The following is a 15,239-nucleotide window of genomic DNA, read 5'->3' as shown; positions in this document are numbered from 1 at the left end:
CATGCCACTCTTTTCTGGGCCCAGGGTCAGTTCTCCTTGACACTGGGTGAGGTCCCTGTGGGGACAGGGACAGGGGAGATGGAGTGGGACAGCACAGAGCAGCCTCAGAAGGAGGCCTGAGGACATCCATAGAAGAGATTCAGCGCCCCTGCGGGGAGGATGGGAAGGGGGCACCAGTTCAGGGCCAGGGAGGCGGCAGGAGGGATGCAGCAAGCTGGGCATCGTGAGGGGTACAGCAGATCACCGGGCTGGCACAGTGGGTCTGCACCGGGCAGATGCAGGAGGAGAGAAACCAGGAATCCTGCAGAGGCAGGAGGGACGGGAGAGGGGGCAGGGGTGGCAGCTCCAACACAATCTTTTACAAAATCCAAGACCAGATCAGCAAAGGCACTGCTTAGGTAACACGAGATTTGCTTAAGAACAGTCGACAGCTGCCTGTGTAAAGACATTCACTGCACACGTGTGCACACACACGCACACATGCATATGCACACATGCACACACACATACACATGCACATATGCACACACACACAACATTAAAGATACTACAGACATTACAGACACGGAATCCTGCCTTCCAGGTGAGGTGAAAAGCTGAAACTGCTGAGTTCCAGCAGGCGGTCGGGCTGCAGAGAACCAGAGGACCCAGAAGTCCCCCTGGGAGGTCTGCAGAAGGCAAGCCAGCCAGCAGCTTTCCGCCCATGGCGCAGGATGACAGCACCGCCTGTACAAGCAGATGGTGTAAGAAGCAGAGAACGGGAATGTCACAGCGGCAGGGACAGAGACATCGCCATCAGAATGTGTGTGAATGCAGCGCCCTCCAGCAGGAAGTGCGCTGCAGCCTGGGAACTGTGCGTGGAAGGCGGAAGGCCAGTGCATAAAACCCTCTAAATCTGCTGTGGAGACAGCTCAGAGGCATACGCACCTGCCTGGCAAGCACAAGGTCCTAAGTTCGATCCTTGGCACTGAAAAAAAAAAAAAAAGAAAGAAAAAGAAAACTTCTAAATCTAAGAAAGAAGACAAAGGTCTGAGAGGCTTAGAAGAGATTTCTGAAGGAAAGAAGGAGTTTTTTGTTCTTTAAAGAGAATTTTTTTTAAATAGTTTAAAGATACTAGAAATGATATAGAACTTCACTAAATAAAATCATAGGAATTAAACAATGGTTGTTTTTGACAAGGGAAAGATGACAAAGGAAGAAGTCACATGCCTTCTCGGATAGACAGATAGATGATAGATGATACACATAGATAGATGACAGATAGGGAAGAGGTAGATGGTAGACAGACAGGCAGGCAGAAAGACAGACTGGCCAGAGCCATGCAGCTGCCAGGAGGCCTGGTGGCTCTGCCTCGCTCGTTGAGTGTAAGAGAGGGCAGTGCCACTGCCAGGCAGTTGACACGCTGGCCCACGCTATGGCCACTGGAGCTGCGGCTTGAACTCATGCTGAAAATCTTCAGTGGCCCTCTGATGGCTCCGGGCTAAGAAGTCCTTAGGAGAGGCAGGCTCCGTATCCTGGCTCTGGTTTTTGCGCTGCTTTCCTTTGCTCTGTTTTTCCTGCGATAGCAAACTGCTCCTTCAGGAGGAGAAGTGTTTCGTTACCCCTGAGGCAAGTGTGCACCTCCCGTTACTGAAGGTACTGTCGACTGCTCTAGCAAGTCAAGCCCAAAACACATCAGGGCTCCGCACAACAGAACCTTACTTCTCCCTGCAGTAAAATCCAGCCGGTCTCCTGACTGGCCCGGGGCTCTCTGAACTGTGGCCCAGGGCCGCGCTGCTTCTTCTCAGAGTCCTTACTGGATCTGTCTGTCCAGTCACGAGATAGGGAAGGACAGAAAGAGGCCCTAAGGCTCCTGACTTAGCACACAGGTGTGTTCTCAGGATGGGCTGAAAACATCCCATTGGATAACTTGCATCAGCCCCTGACTCCGGAGCGCCCCGCCTGGCGAGGCCTGCCCACCGTAGACACACCCAGAGCTTACGTCATCCCAGGCAGGGCAAAATTCATCAAGCACAAGCTTATGTGATCATAGGGGGCTCGATCACTCGTGCACACACAGAGGCAGGCTTTGGGGTCACGCTGGGGTCCACCCCTAAAACATGAGTGGGTCTCAGCTATTGTCCTTGTGGTGCAGGGCTGACCGGAGCAGCACTCTGCCACAGCCCTGCGTGTGTCACAGGAGGATGGGACCGCCTATCGCTAGCCTGGGAAGAGAGCGGAGCTCAACCTCAGGTGCACGTCGCTGCCACAGCCATGAAGCTGGGAAGTCGAAAGTCAAGTGTCTTATCCCAGGGCCCTCCACACTGTGCGGGGGAGGCCTGGTCCACACCTCTGGACCCCGGCCCACGCAGGTGTGACAGTGTCGGGGGCTTGGAGCCCTGCCTTAAGAGCCCATTCCCAGCAGCAACGCTTCAGCTTGGAAGGGGGCGCAGGTCCTTGGTGGGCAGCTAGCCATCTGCAGAGACCACTGAAAACACTGAGGCCGTTCCAGCAGCTTATAAATGGAGATGATGGACAGATAGACAGACAGATGATTGATAGATACGTAGATACATGGAGTAGGCAGATGATGGACGGATGGACAGGCAGACGAGAAATAAGTGATGATGGATGGGTAGATAGACGAGAGAGGGATCGAAGATAGATGATAGATGGTGGACCGACGGACGGATGGCGGCTAAAGGCAGCGGCCAGAGGTAACCCGAGCGCAGCGCCATCAGCTGAGAGATGGGAATATATTTCTTTTATTTCATACCCCACACCCCAACCTGCGGCTGCTCCCCGGGGCCCCAAACGCTGCGGGGGAGGAGGAAGGAGACGGGCCGGTCCGCGCAGTACCCTGTGGGTCCGGAAGGGGGCGCCAGCTCCCGCCCTCTTGGTTCGGTCCCACTGGGCCTCTCGGGAGATCCCAGGAGTTCTGCCTTCCCCAGCCTGCTCCAGGGTGTCTCCCAGCTCCTCTTCCTCGTGTTTCCATTGTAGGCCCTGCCCTAACCTCCGGGAGACTTTGGTAAATAGACCTCATCTTTGAGAGAACGATAGGTTCCCACTAAAAGCAAGCAGAAGAGCAGAGAGCTCCCACCCCCACACCTCACCCTGCAGCCTCCCCGCGGCCACCCGCCGAGGGCAAGGCACCTGTCCCCAGGTGACCTCCACGGTGGCCACTCCCCAGTCCTCGGTCTGCACCAGGAATCCCTTCTGCTATTGCACGTTCTGTGGATTTGGACACGCAGAATGCAGGTGTTGCCGCTACAGTGCCATTCAGGGTCGTCACGTGGTCCTAGGACCGCTCTGTCACCCCCATACTGCCCACCCCCAGAAGCGTGAGGTGCCCGACCCTGCCTGACTTCCCAGTGCTGGTGCTGTGAGGAGCGGGCTGCAGGGCTGACGCCCAGCGGGCTGCAGACACCCACCAGCCGCCCAGGCCCTGGCCGGCTCATCCTACCGGCTCCATCTGAGTGTGCGCTGTGTGGCGTAGCTCCTCCTCCAGGCAAGACCAACAGTGCTGAGGAGGTCTCAACCCCACAGGGAGGAGCAGACAGCTGACTGAAGACCCTGCAGAGGGAGCGAGGGCTCAGGAGGTGCCACGCAGAACTCTGACGGGGCATGGATCGGACAACGGTGTCTCCTGACCCTGAGGTCCTGGCAGCCGTGCGCACCGTCACACCTGCCGGCTGAGACGCAGCTGCTGCAGGTGCACTCTGGGCAGGGCAGGCCCAGGGGTGCTGGGGAGGCAGAGAGGCTGTGGCACCTATCCAGCAAGGAGACCGGCTGACAGGTGACCGACAGCCAGACAGGCCGGATGAGCAGGGCGAAGGACGTGCATGGTGGGGGATGGGAAAGCGGTGAGCTGGCCAACGCTGTGGTGTGTCCGGGGTCAAGAAGGACACGCAGGAAGGGCACCGAGCAGAGGCCACACCAGAGGACAAGGAGCCCAGAGAGTGAGAGCCGGGAGGAGCTGGTGGAGGACAGCACAAAGCCCCCACATTCTTGTGAGGCCCCCTGCTCCCAGGAGTGCTGTGTCCTCTTCCATTCCGGGGAAGGGCTGGAGCTTGGCTGCTGGCTCCAGGGAAACTGCCAGCCTGGGCAGAGGCCCGGGATGGACAAGGACCACAGTGCTACATTCAGCAGTGACCACGTCGTCACCAGGGTCGGAGCCGGGCAAAAGCCTGGGCAGCAGCTTCATGTAGGGCCCTGCAGCAGGACTGGGGTGTGGAGGACGCCACACAGATGGTGACAGGACCCACCTGTGTTGTGGTGGGACGGCTCATGCTGGGGTCCTCGAGGGTGGCAGCGAGGCCAGAGGTCGGGGGCCACTGCAGGCGCTATCTAACCGCATCATGCACGGGAGGGAGTCTTCAGCTCAGGAGCTCGGGTCACCTTGCTGAGCCCAAGGGCAAGAAGCAGCCAAGAAGGCCCAGAGCTCAGCCGCACAGCCAGCGCCCGCACCCCCAGCCCCTGGGAGGGTGTCCCCCGCCCCTGCAGGATGCCAGGGCTGTGCTCGCACCATATGGAAGGAAGCCGGCTGCCACACATCAGACAGCCCCTTCCAGCCCTCAGCGCTGTCACACGTGGAGCGAGAGGGGAGGAAAACACAATTTACAATTGCAAATTGGACGCCTCTGCCGGCCCTTGATCGTCTAACTCAGAGACAGATGGCGAGGAAGCGTTCCCGGGCGGGCGAGTCGTCACACATCCCGGGCAGGAGGAGCGTGCCAGCGGGGACGGGGCCTGGGCCCAACCGAGGGACGTCTTGTCCCTGCACCCTACCCTTGATGTCACCCAGAGGTCCAAGGCACAGGTCCCATGGCCTGGGGACAAACAAGCAAGCATGCGTACTGCACAGCTGGTGGTGGCGGATGGGAACAGACCGCTCTCCTGCCTACAGTCTTTAAATGAAGGGCAGGAGGACAGCGTGCCCGGGTGTCACTAGCCCTGGTTCCTGCCTGTGACAGGTGGGGGACGCGTAGGGGTGGGGCGAGGCACAGAGGACAGAGCCAGCGCTCTTGCTCTCACAAGGAGAGCAGGTGTGCAGGACTCTGGCACTGGCCTGGGCCTGCATCTCACTCGCCAAGGCCTGGGGCAAGGCCTGCCCGCTCTGCTCGCTGCCTGCTTCTGGAGAGGCGGAAGGTACCACTTGGAGGGCGGCAGGGCACCAGCAAGGGCATTGTTCCCGTCACTGCTGTCAGAGAGCTCGCTTTTTTCCTGTTCAAGGTCCTGCCACACACAGAGGTCAGCAGCCAGGAAGAGAAAACACGGACAGACACTCCGAGGGAGGCCCCAGGGACGGCCACAGCCCAGCGGGTCCAGGCTGGAAGTGAGAGCGGCCAGGTGAGGAGGGACAAGCACACAGTTCAGACACCAGTGCCTGGGCGCAGCCGGTCTCAGGAACAGGAAGGAGAAAGGAAAGGCTACCACAGAAACAGAGCCCCCGAGCATGCCCAGAGCAGGGACAGCTCGGGGGTTCCAGAAGGGTCTGTGGCAAACCTTCAAGATGGAAGCAGGGAGCATCAGGGACAATAAAATGCCGACACACGCGCACCCACACCCAGGGCAGGGCTAGCTGAGGAGGGAGGGCGGAGGGAGCCATGCGTGCCCCAGCAGGCACTGGTCCAGCCTCAAGCTGCCACATGCACACTCGAGCCCCAGCCTGGAATCAGCGAGGACAGAAGCAGCAAAGACCCACAGGCCCCAAGGCTGGCACCCTCTGCACCCCACAGGAGCTTTCTGCGTGAGCCTCGCCAGCGGCACGTTTTCGGGCTGGTTTCTGCTCAGCCTAGCACCTGCTTCTCCCCACGGAGCAAAAGGGATTCACAAAGCAAAGAGAGGAAATATAAAAATCCCGATGGTCACGCGAATCACGGAATACAAATCATGACGGCTCCCCAAGCAAAGGTCAGGGGAGCGGAGGCGGGGCTGCCTCCCCCAGGGGAGGAGCACACCTGCCGCCTGCCCCTCAGAGCCCATGCCCTGCCCTGGGGATCCTGAGGAAGTCACAAGCCTTCCTGAGGAAGGCCCACCAAGCTGGGGCCAGGAGCTGGACGGCGCTGCGTGTGCAGCACCAACGTAAGCCAGGGCGCCTGCCTGTTTACTTCCTCACTATTCATGTGAGCTGTGAAATTAATCCTGCAAACACTTCCAGAGGGCTTTGCAGGGTCCTTGGGGGAGAAACGGCCAAGCCTGCTCTCCCCAAAGAGAACTCTCCAGCCAGCTGCAAAGTAGCCCCCATTTCTCTAGCCACCGGGGACAGGCTGGCCTCAAATCCCGCCCTCCTCACGTCCACATCCTGGGGCTGGCGTAACAAAGTCTCAGTGTGGCAGTGCAAAGCAGGGTTGGTGGTGCCAGCCCTCCTGCCTCAGTGTGCCTCAGGGCCCATCGTGGCCAGCTAGCTGGAGAGTATGGGACCAGGGGCCATCCAGAAGTCGGCTCCACTGCCTCACAGCACTCACATAGCCCCCTCCTGCCTCCCACAGCCCAGAGGGCAGCAGCCCGGTGGCAGCCACGCCACAGGAAGTGGCTGCCCAGCTCTGTGGTCACGTCCAGCGTCTCTGGGAGCACCGTGCCCTGGCGAAGCTTCCTCCAGAGCCGGATTCCACCTTGGTACCCAGGCCCACCGTGGCCCATGCAGAAGTTCTGGTGCAGGCCATTCTGGAGGCCCAGCCTGGCCCAGCCCTGCCCCAGCTGGAGAAGACACAGCTCCAGCAGGCCCTGGTGGCCACACGGGTACATGAGATCTCAGGCCATGGCCATGGCCACGCGTCTTTGCTGGAGGGACAAAACCCTTTGCCGAGGCTCACAGGGATGCTGGGGGCTGAGGCCAAGGCTTGGGGGTGCGGGCACCTCCTGGGACCTCTCTCCTTGGCTTGTGGACAGCCAGCTCTCTGTGTCCTCACAGCTTCTAACTGGAAGTGCTCTTGCCCAAGAGTCCCCTTCCTCTAGGAACACCAGTCGGACTGGCTTCGGGGCCACCTAACAGCTTCATTTTACTTTAACCCCCTTTAAAGATCCTGTCCCCAAACAAGGTTACCATTACACATCCTGCGAGTGAGGACATCCGGACCTGAATGAGACAGGGACACCACCCACCCCTTAGCTTCTCCAAGCCTTGAGCTCCTTGTCTGAAAAGCAGGAGGGGTAACCCCAGAAGCTCCGCGGGGAGGCGCAGGGAGGTTTGTGAGGCTGCACTGGTGTCCCCTTCTCTCAGGCAGAGGAAGAGGGCGAGATCCAGTGACACTGTGACAGCCGCTGCTCGCAGGAGGGGAGGACCTGAGCGTGTCCACCAGCACAGAAAGCCTTCCGCGCTCACAAGGTCGGCACTGTCGCAGCAGAGCACCCCCTTCTGCCTGCTAATTGCCCCACCGGCCAGCTGCTGCTGTTAGACGCTCACGGAGACCAGCTCTTTGGTGATCATTTTAAAAAAAAAAGAAGGCCATGTCTCTGGGCGGGAGGCTCTGGCACTGCGTCTGAATTCCATAATGAATAATTTATAGAAAAGCTTTATTGGAGCCCAGAGTTCTGCAATAAATGTTCCGTGAGCACATACGCAAATATTTCAGCCTCGATATCTCTTGGGCGGATCCGGCTAACGGACCGAACCAGATCTGAGCTGCTGCACAGCTTATTTACAAAAACAGTCATAATCTTGAGTTTATTTGCATTTTTCCAGACACCTGCACGATGATGGATTTGCAACGGGCAACGGCAGAGCAGCAGCTCCTGGCTGCAGGAAGGAAGAGCAGGCCAGGGCTGAGCAGCAGGGCTGCAGAGGACCACAGCCGCGGTGCCCTTGGCCAGCTGGGAGCAGCCCTTGGGCCCTTCAGAGCCGCGCACTGGGGGGGTGGGGGGCTGTGTCCTGATTCTGCGCTTGGGCTCGCTGTGCTTGGCTCGGGAGCAGGGGCCCCAGGGTCACGGCTCCTCCTCCCAGCTGGGGCTCCCGATGTCTCTGCCTCAGTGTCCTTGCTTGTAAGATGGGGACAAGTAGCCTCCTTCAGAGACACCCTGAGGGCCTCACCAGGAGAGGAGGCAGCGAGGCCAGCCCCACACCCAGGAAGGTACTGTGGAAGGCCAGGGCAGCAGGGAAAGCACAACTGGCAGCTGCCCTCTCGGATGTTTCACGGGGCGGGGGGACGCCCAGGGGCACAGCCCCCACGCTTACCACCAGGAGCCCCGGGCCTAGCTTCAGCTCTTCCTCATGCCCTCCTTTCTCCTCTCGCACATCCGCATGTCCTTAGCAGGAGCCCCGGGGCGGTCGGGCACCCTCACTGTCCTTCTAAGGGCTTCTCCACCCCTGACCTGCACAAGCCCAGACAGAAGAGACAGTGTGGAGGCGACGCGGGCCACCTCTGCACCGAGCCCTCCTGGGCGCAGCCTGTGCCTTCTGCCTGCCACAGACACTCACCCCTGGGCGGGAGCAGAGGGGACAGATGGGGTGACACAGCTGAGTACCCGAAAAGTAGTCAGGTTCTCACCTACAGCATTGCAAAGCTCACAGTTCAGCGTGTGCAGCAAGTTTCCTGGTGATGGCAGAGCAGCGGGAACGGCGGAAGGGCCAGGAGGGCCACGAAAGGGCTGGGTCACTCGGGCTTTTAGTGTCACGGGGACACCCATGGCCCCCATGCCTGTCGCTATGGATGCCACCACCTGCGCCACCTCCTGAGCATAAGCCGGAATGATCGTCAGTGTGGTGTTCCTATGGTTGAGTGCAGAGAAGGGAGTGGCCCACGCGACCTCCCGTCTCAGGATGATGGAGCATGAAGTGTGCCCGACAGCCGCAGTGCTGAGAAGGGCGCCCTGCAGAAGGGACGGGGCGACGTGGTTCCTCTTCCACGTGCACTGCGGGCAGGAGTGCAGGAGCGATGCTGGGGAAGGTAAGGCAGAGGGTGTAGCCTGGAACCAGGGTTGCTCAGAGCACCGCACTGGCCAGCAGGGCCCTGAGGCCCTGGACGTCCGCAGTGGACCAGCTGTGTGCCTCAGGCACGTCTCCAGCCTTCTCCACCTGTGCTCCCTGTCCCCACGCGAGCGGCCCACCCGCCCCTAGGGAGCTGCACTCTGCTGCCCTGGCAGTGCAGGCAGACACACCAGGCCCGGAGAGGTCACTTGTCCTGTTCTACAGGGAACAGGGGAGCCCGCAGGGGGACTTCCTGTCACTCTCTGATCATTCCACCCACTTGTGCTTCTCCTACTGATGTGAATGAGCAAGACCACAGTTCATTGTGGCAGGCACTGTGCCATCCCAAAGCTATGAGGGAGGGTGCCTGGGCACAGAGAGATGGGGTCGAGGGACGGAGCTGGAGCCCTCTCGTGCCATGCCTGCAGCCTGCCCTGCCTCAGAACTTCTGTGAGACGACAGCACTCTCCAGGACCCGTGGTGTCCTCACAGGCACAGCTTGGAGGCTCGTGCACTCATTCAGGCTGCTTACTGCCTCGTGTAAGGAACGAGAATCCCAGTGACAAAGTCCTTCCACCCATGTGCACACTGCCCAGGGAGGGGCCACCCAGGGGACCGCAGGGTGGGGCGGAGGGTTCGGCAGGCTCAGGAGGAGCTGGATGCTGGGCGCTGGGCAGCCTGGGGAAGAGTCCCCCACCCCACACTGAAACTGCAGAACAAAGATGTCAGCTTCAACCGATGAAGCGTGTGCACTCTGGGGCTGAGGAAGCAACGCCGACAGGTCAGCCCCGAGAGCTCACGCGGCCTTCTAGAAATGTGCTCAGCCCTTAGCCATCAAGCAGAGCCAGGTCCAGTATGGGCAACCCAGCGAGCCAATCACACACGCCAGCCCATGACATTTCTTCAGCCAGTCAGCACCTGGAACTGCTTGGCAACTACCACAGCTGTAGGACAACTCAGGACCCAGGTTGGCGAAGCAGAGCAGCAGGCACTAGACGCCCTGTCCCAACTAAAAACTGAAGCAAGGGACATCGGACAGGACACCTGAGAGGTGGGAGGCAATGGGGCTGAGCCCAAAGGCCGCCGAGCTTCTGGGTAGTGAATTTCTAGACTCAGGGTAGGGACAGGAACCTGGTGCAACCCTGAAGACCCCTGAGTGTGGGGACCATGCTGAAAGACCAGGGACCCCGGGGCAGCTGGAGTCTGTGGCACAGGGCACCTGAGTGGAGGTGGCTGCAGAGGCAGAGCCAAGTGTGGGGTGCAGAGGACCCCCTTCAACATCCAGCAGAGCAGTGAGCAGAGTATACAGTCAGGAAAACCCCCGAGATGAGGGAGCTGGCCCCAGGGGTGAGCAAAAGGGCACGGGCAAGCGCAGTGCCCACCGCGGAGGGGCTCAGAGCGGTGCCTGGGCCACAGGAATCAATGGCCCTGACGCAACACCAAGCTGGCCCACCTACAGGGCCTTGAAAGGGTCTGAAGCCATCAAAAAAGTCCTTTTAAGGACATAACTGCATCTCACGACAAAGCTCAAAAAATAATTTAGGGGCCGCAGAGATAGCTCAGCGGTCTAAGCACCTGCCTAGGCAAGAATAGGGACCAGGGTTCAATCCCTGATACCACATGCATGCCAGACCCGCCCCCAGGTGTGCTGAGCTGGTCACCGAGACCAGATGTGGTGGTGCACGCCTGTAATCCCAGGGCTGGGGAGGCTGAAAACAAGAGGATCACTACGAGTCCGAGCTGTGTAGTAAGACCCTGTGCCAAATACATAAACAATAATAATAATTTAGGAATTTTTAAAAAGCCAACAACCAATAAAAAATTTCTTAGCTTGCACAGAAGAGTAAAGACACAACCCATCATAAGATGAAAAATTAACCGAAATGACTCAGAACCAACAACAACGTTAGAATTAGCGGTCAAGGACCTTCAGGAGGTCATGACAATTGTGTTCTATACGCTCAAAAGGTTAGGTATGAAAAACACAAAAAGACCCAAATCCTATTTCTCGACATGCACACAGACTATAATATCTGAGGTGGAAAGCACAGTGCGAGTAGGTAACGGCAGGTTCAGCACCGAGAACGAAAGGATCAGTGAACGGAAAGACACAAAAGTTACATGTTCCAAGCAAAACTCCACAAGGAAAATACTTATGAAACTTAACATAGAATCGGTGTGGCCGGGCTCAGCTTCAAGCAGGCTGACGTGTGTGTCACAGAAATTGCGAGAGGATGGGGGCGAGGACATTGTTCTTCTTTTTGAAGAAAATATCCCAACCTGACTAAAGGCACAAACTCAAGAAGCCCAAGGGGCCTCAAGACAAGAACTGTCAAGCTTTCCTCGGTACTGGGCATAGATCCCACGGCCTTTGCAATGAGCCACAATCCCCAACCTGGTTTTTTTTATTATTTTGAGATTGGGGTGTCTCGACTGTCACTAAATTGCCCAGGTTGGACCCAAACTTGCAACCCTCCTGCCTCAGCCTCCCTGAGTGCTGGGATTGCAGGTGTAACCAGTGTGGTGGGTTGACACCTGGCGATCAACTTTGAACACCCAGCTGAACTGAACCAGCATGGTGCGGGGTGTGGGAGGCCCACCTGAGGATTGTTGCCCGCCGCATAAGAGGCAGAACTGGAGAGGAAGAAGTCTCGAGGCTGGAGAGAGCTGTTGGTTTTCCTGGAGGACCTTGTCGTGCTGCCTTTCCTGATGAGCTTGGCTGTTCTCGTCATCAAAGGAGCTCAGGCCCTGGCTGCTGAGAATGGCTGCGGCTCACTGTGGGGAGCCTGGCTCCTCACTTTGAGCATCGCTTCCCAGCTCCGGAGGGGAAGATTGTGCACTGCTCAGCCTCCTGAGGAAGCTTGTCACGCTGACTTTCCTAATAGAAAGGCAGCTCTCCTCATCGCTGGAGGAGCTCTGGACCTCACTGCAATGTGCTCAGGATGGCTGTGGTACTTATTTGGGGGAGCTCTAGCTCTTGCCTTGAGCACCGCCTCCTGGCTCCAGTTCCGACCCGTCAGCCTGGAAGCGCAGATCCTTCATCCCGCCGGCACAGGCTTTCTAGCTTCCACCACTAACTTCTGTGCCTTCCCAGTGCAGATCCAGGAAGCAGGCTTGCATGAGGCACTGTCCCAGCCTCTGGGCCTCCAGGTGGACTTGGGGGAGCCCTTGATAGGGGCTCTAGGCCTCCAGCGGGACCCGCGCAGGACATCGCCATGGGATCCAGGCCCTCAGCTAGAGCCTTTATCTTTAGAGTGTGGGCAGATCTCCTGCACTCTCTCTGGATATGACTCTTGGGGTGACGATCATAAAATCATCTCATAAAATATGTGTCCTGTGTTGCATTTTTCCTCTTGCAATACCCCAGTTACAACAACCAGCTTTAAAAGAACGAAGAGAAACATAAAGACACAAGCAATGGACTTGCTTGGCCCTAGGGGTGAAAGAACACCTCAAAAGCACCCTGAGGGGAAAGGCATGCTATCTGGGGAAGGAAGCCTAGTGGCAGCAGACTTCTTATGGGGAGTCACGCAAGCAGGGACACCGTACACAGCATCTTGACAGTGACAGGGAAAGCCACCAACCTGGAATTCCACGTGGTGAGGTTGTCTTTTCAGACAAAGGCAAGGATTCCACGCTCAAAGGATGTGCAGGAGCCACGCCCCACCACCCCGTCCTCCGGGCGCACCTGGAACAGCTGGACTTGGGCACAGACTGCTCACTTGAGGTCTCTGAAAAGCAAACTGCAGCAGGAGAGTAGAGAAAGTCAAGCCTCAGAGATCAATCTAAGGAGCAAGGTCAGTTTTCCTCCTGTGTCCCCTGGGGTGGCCTTGGGGGCCCTGGCACACACACACAGCACAAGCCCAGAAACAGCCCTTTAATTCTGGCTCAAGCACAGGAGGACCCGAACTTGAGTCCTGGTCTCTCGCTTTCCCCCCGGGCAGCATAAGTGTCACCACCCGCTCCACCTTCTCCACCAACTACCAGTCCCCAGGCTCGGTCCGGGCCCCCAGCCAACGGGTCGGGCGGGCCAGCAGCGCTGCCAGCGTCTATGCCAGCACCGGCGTCTCCGTGTCTCACTCCACCATCCTCTAGGGTGGCATGGCGTCCACAGGCCTGGCTGCAGGAGTGGCCAAGGGTCTGGCCCGCATGTACAGCATCCAGACTGCGGAGACCACAGGGCCTGAACGACCGCCTGGCCTCCTACCTGGAGAGAGTGAGGAGCCTGGAGACGGAAAATCGGAGTCTGGAAAGCAAGATCCAGGAGCACCTGGAGAAGAAGGGGTCCCAGTCAGAGGCTGGGGCCATTGCTTCAAGACTGTCGAGGAGCTGGAGGCTAGATCTCCGCTAATCCTGTGGACAACGCCCGCCTCATCCTGCAGATTCACAGTGCTCCTCTTGCTGCTGATGACTTTAGAGTCAAGGATGAGACAGAGCTGGCCACGCATCAGGCCGTGGAGAACGACGTCCACGGGCTTCACAAGGTCATCGGTGACACCAAGATCACTGGGCTGCAGCTGGAGACAGCAATCGAGACTCTGAAGGAGGAGCTGATGTTCATGAAGAGGCACCGTGAGGAGGACATCAGAGGCCTTCAAGCCCAGATTGCCGGCTCTGGGTTGGCTGTGGAGGTGGATGCACCCAAATCTCAGGACCTCAGCAAGATCATGGCGGACATCAGGGCCCAGTACGACGTGCTGGCTCAGAAGAACCAGAAGAGCTGGACAAGTACTGGTCCCAGCACATTGAGGAGAGCAGCAGTCACCTCGCAGTCTGCTGAGGTTGGAGCTGCCGAGACGACACTCACAGAGCTGAAGTGCATGGCCCAGTCCTTGGAGACTGACCTGGAGTCCATGAGAAATCTGAAGACCGGCCTGGAGATCAGCCTGAGGGACCTGGGGGCCCGCTACGCTATGCAGATGGACCAACTCAGTGGTGTCCTGCTGCACCCAGAGTCTGAGGTGACACAGACATGAACAAAGGGGCAGCACCAGGCCCAGGAGTACGAGGCCCTGCTGGACATCAAGGTCAACCTGGAGGCTGAGATCGCCTCAGATGGGAGATGGGGACGATTTCAATCTCGGGGATGCGCTGGACAGCAGCAGCGCCTTGGTGCAAACCGTCCAGAGAATCACCAGTCGCAAAGTCGTGGATGGAAAATTAGTGTCTGAGACCAGTGACACCGAAGTGTTGAGACACTGAAGCAACAGGAGTGGGGTGCCCTTGGGAAATAGTGAGCAAATTCAGAGGTCACTGGACAAAAAAAAAAGTGCAGAAGAGGAGTCGCCTGGTGCACAGGGGAAGGTCAAAGTCCTCGCTGTTGAACACTCTGTGGCCCTGTGACTCCGAGAAGCAGGAGAAATGCCCCTGCTCCCTCCTCCTCCTGTTGTCTGCGGCCCAACACCATGTATGGCACACTGACAGCTGCGCATATCAGGCAGGTGACCAGAGGCCCCGCTCCAGCCACAGGACCCACGTGCCGAACGGCACCAAGCAGACGGCAGAGCGTGGGGCAAGCGGGCCGCACGTGAACCCCAGGCCCCAGCCTCCCCAGCTGCCCCACCTCACAGACCCCCGCAAGGTGGCACACCTGCCGGGCAGACCCCGCGTCCTCCACAGCTCTGGATGCCATGCCGACGTGGGACCGACCCACGGAAGGGGGTGTGGAGCGTGGAGTGTGAGCTCAGCCAGGTCTGCTGCTTGCTAAAGCAGAGGCACCAACAGGTGTCCAAGTTCAAACACAGCTGAGAGTCTCACAGCAGAATATTCAAAGTGTTCCAGGAACAATCCAAAATTGTACAGCACGCAGGAACTAGGGAACAGCTCAGCTTACTTGGAATAGACGATCATTGGCAATGAAAAGACGGCAAAGATGGTGAGATTATATTTTTAGAGCAGGGCACTGATCCATTTTTCATGACTATATTGAAATTCCAGAGGCAGCTTATTTTATAAAGAGAAGAAGTTTATTTAATCACAGTCGTGTGGTTAGAAGGCCCACATCTAAGGGCAGCCCCTTGCTGGTGAAGTCCTGAGGCGATACAGGCTTCACACAGCAGGAGACAAAGTGTGCGCGTGTGCGTGTGAGTGTGAGTGTGTGTGTGTGTGTGTGTGTGTGTGTACATGCACAGGTATTCTCTGCGTCTCTGTCTCCGTGGCTCTGGCTCCTTGTCTCTCTCTTTCTCTTCCTCTCTCATTCTCTGTCTCTCTGCCTCTGTGTCTCTGTCTCTGTCTCTCTCTCTCTCTCTCTCTCTCTCTCTCTCTGTGAGTTTGTCTCTGTCTCTCTCTGTTTTTGTCTGTCTGTCTCTCTGTGTCTCTCTGTATGTCCCTCTCTCTGTATGTCTCTCCCTCTCTC

The 15,239-nt window shown here is 58.0% G+C and overlaps 1 pseudogene; it reads left to right on the top strand.

Annotated features, from left to right (window-relative positions):
• The first annotated feature begins 8,665 nt into the window (after positions 1–8,665).
• Positions 8,666–14,086, top strand: LOC101563565 (annotated as a pseudogene).
• Positions 14,087–15,239: the final 1,153 nt, after the last annotated feature.

The sequence above is a fragment of the Octodon degus genome, unplaced genomic scaffold, assembly GCF_000260255.1.
Source record: "Octodon degus isolate 3935 unplaced genomic scaffold, OctDeg1.0 scaffold00113, whole genome shotgun sequence".
Lineage (NCBI taxonomy): Eukaryota > Metazoa > Chordata > Mammalia > Rodentia > Octodontidae > Octodon > Octodon degus.
This window is presented reverse-complemented; position numbering and strand designations above follow the sequence as displayed.